General features: G+C 33.5%; 1 pseudogene; it reads left to right on the forward strand.

Moving 5' to 3' along the window:
- The first annotated feature begins 372 nt into the window (after positions 1-372).
- Positions 373-490, forward strand: LOC118605278 (annotated as a pseudogene).
- The last annotated feature ends 3,108 nt before the right edge of the window (positions 491-3,598 follow it).

Raw genomic sequence — 3,598 nt, forward strand, 5'->3', positions numbered from 1 at the left:
AAAAAAACGAATCACTGGAACGACAGTGGATTTCAGAGCCTAGAAATAGGTGATAGTATAATCCGATCACCAATCAATAGGTTATTTAGTAAATGATATTGTCACAGTTGGCTGTCTATCTAGAAGACAAAAATAAGTGGCTCTACCCTCACACATATTTTGGGTCACATAGTAAAACTCATTTTAGATGGCCGAATGTTAAACAGAGAGGGAGTTAAAGTCAACAGAAAACATAGCATACTACAAATAAGGATCAAAGAGATTTTCTTTCTGAAACCTAGATGTTTTTTAAGGAAAAATTAGCATATTGGATTATAGAAAAATTTAAAACTTTGTATAGCAAAAACTACCATAAAAAAAAAAACACTAGTAGTCTACAGCCATGCCACCCTGAACAAGCCCAATCCAGCTGATCTCAGAAGCTAAGCAGGGTCAGGCCTGGTTAGTACTTGGATGGGAGACCACCTAGGAAGACCAGGCGCTGTAGGTGTAAAAAATAAAAAATAAGGAATTGTAAGCTGACAAAGTCCTTGCTGTCTATGAGGTCAACGAAGGGTTGCCTTGCCTAAAAAAAAAAAAAAAAAAAAAAAAAAAAGCTAATAGACAAACATGTGACGTAAGGTGGAAAAATTTTAGTATACAGAGGTAATGTGTTACTAATTATAATATAAAAGGAGCTACTATGAGTTCACAAGAAGGGAACAAATAATACAAAGAAAATTAAATGTAATAATTAACAGAAATGCAAATTTAAAGTCCATGAAACTATGGAAAGATCAAATTTACTAGCAGACAGATGTAAACAAAAGTAGCAATAATATCCCACTTTACATTAGTCAGATTGAAAATGTGTAAGACATAAAACCTACTTCTGGTAGCCATGGTTGGTACAGGATACTTTTAAAATGTTTCTGATGCAAAGGGAGAGTAATACCACCCTTTTTTAAAGAAAATTATCTGGTTATATCTATTCAAATTATAAAAAAATATATACAGATATCTTTGAGAAAGAAATTTCACACCTCTATTTAGCCCATAGAAATCAATTACTAGAACATAAGGAGGTTCTTCCTACCTTTATTTGAGGTGAGAAAAGCACAGACTAATTAAAAAATTATATATATATATATATATATATATATAGAGAGAGAGAGAGAGAGAGAGAGAGAGAGAGAGAGAGAGAACAGTGGTGGATGTATGTATGTTAAGAAAAAAATAGATTTTAAGTCAAAAACTGTGAAAAGGGACAAAGAAGATCATTATATATAATGATAAAGAAGTCAATTATCAAGCGGATATAACAATTGCAAATATATATACAACTAACATTGAAACACTTGAATGTATAAAGCAAATATTGACAGAAATGAAGAGAGAAATGGACAGCCAAACAAGAACAATGGAGAATTTCAATACCTCATTTTCTACAATGGAGAGATGGTCTAGACAGCAAAGCAATAAGGAATCAGCGAACACTGTAGACCACAGAACTCTACACGGCACGCACGGAACATTTCATCCAACAGCAACAGATCATACATTCTTTGCATCTGGAACACTCTCCAGGACGGAGCACGTGCTGGCCCACAAAAGCAGTCTTATCAAATTTCAGAAGATTGGAATCATAGCAAGTATCTTTTCTGACCAAAATTATATAAAATTGTATCCATACAAATGAAGAGAGAGAGAGAGAGAGAGAGAGAGAGAGAGAGAGAGAGAGAGAGAGAGAGAGAGAGAGAGAGAGAGAGAGAGAGAAAGAGAGAGAGAAAGAGAGCACAGAGCTGACTATGTGTGTCTTAGAAACAGAAAGTCTGAACGGAGCTATAATGAGTGAAGCTATTGAATCAGTCATCAAAAGCCTCCCAGCAGTGGAAAGCCAAGGACTAAACGGTTTCACTGGTGAATTCCATGAAACGTTTAAGGTAGAATCAATGTCAATCCTTTCAAAACTCTTCCAAAACTTGAAGAGGAGGAAATTATCTTACTTGGCCAGCATTATCCTCATACAAAGCAAGAAAAGAACACTACGAGAAAAAATAAATCACAAGCCAGTATCCCTGACGAACGTAGATGTGAAAATCTTTCACAAAATACTCACACATCAAATTCAACAGCACATTTCAGGGCGTTTACATCACGATCGAATGGGATTTATTTCTTAGATGCAAAAATGGTTCAACATACATAAATCAATAAATGTAATACATCTCAGTAACAGAATTAAAGATAAAAATATGATTATCTCAATAGACAAGACATTTGACAAAATACAGCAATTTGGGTATAAAAGGAGAGTACCCCAACATAAAAAGCCGTAAATGACAAGCCCATAGCTAACATCATATCCAGTGGTGGAAGGTTGCAAGTATTCCTATAAGATCAAGACCAATACAAGGATGCCTACTCTCGCTACTTCTATTTAATATCACTCAGAGGCAAAAAAAAAAAAAAAAAAAAAAAGGAAAGAAAGAAAAAATATCCAAAACAGAAAGAAAAAAGTAAAACCGTTTGCAGATGGCATGATCTTCTATGTAGAAAACCCTAAATACTCCACCAAAAAACTACTAGAACTAATCAACAAATTTAGTTAAGTTGCAGGATACAAAATCAGCCTAAAAAACTCAGTTGCATTTCTATACACTAACAAAAAATGCACACACAAAAAATTTCAAATATAATTCAATTTATAATATCATCAAGATAAATAAGATATTTAGGAATAAATTTAACCAAGGAGGTGAAAAATCTGTACACTGAAAATTATAAGACCTTGCTAAAAGAAACTGAAGAAGACACACACAAAATGGAAAGATATCTATTCAGTGCTCAGCAATGGATGGATATTGTCAAAATGCCCATCCAACCCATAGCAACCTAAAGATTCAATGCAATCCCTACCAGAATTTCAATTGCTATTCTATTCCCATAAATAGAATCTTAAATCCTTAAAATCTTAAAATCTGTATGGAACCACAGAAGGTCACAAACATCCAAAGCAATTTTGAGCAAAAAAAAAAAAAAAAAAGTTGGAGACCTCATACTACCCAATTTCAAAATTTACTGCAAAGGTATAGCAATCAAACAGCATGGTACTGGCGTAAAATCAGACATATAGATCAAGGGAGCAGAGGAGTGAGTTCAGAAATCAATCCACGTCTTTGTTGTCAACTGATCGTCAACAAAGTTGCCAAGAACACGCAGTGGGGAAAGGACAGTCTCTTCCCTAAGTGGAGCTGGGAAAACTGGTTTTCACATGCAGAAAATGAGATAGGACCCTTGTGTCACTCCATACACAAAAATCAACTGAAAATGGATTCAATACTTAAATAGAAGGTTTAAAATCATAAAACTGTTAGAAAAAAATGAAGAATGGAATTCATTCCATATACACACACACACAAAAAAAAAACTCAAAATAGATTAAATACTTAAATATAAGATTTAAAAACATAAAACTATTAAAAAAAACTTCTTGACCAATTATATTTTTGAATATAACCCAGAAAGAACAGGCAACAAAAGCAAATAAATAGACAAATGCAATTGTAGGAAGCAAAAAACTTAACAGCAAAGTAAAAAATCAAAAGAGTGAAGAGAC

This window comes from Rousettus aegyptiacus, unplaced genomic scaffold, assembly GCF_014176215.1.
Source record: "Rousettus aegyptiacus isolate mRouAeg1 unplaced genomic scaffold, mRouAeg1.p scaffold_m13_p_1, whole genome shotgun sequence".
Classification (NCBI taxonomy): domain Eukaryota; kingdom Metazoa; phylum Chordata; class Mammalia; order Chiroptera; family Pteropodidae; genus Rousettus; species Rousettus aegyptiacus.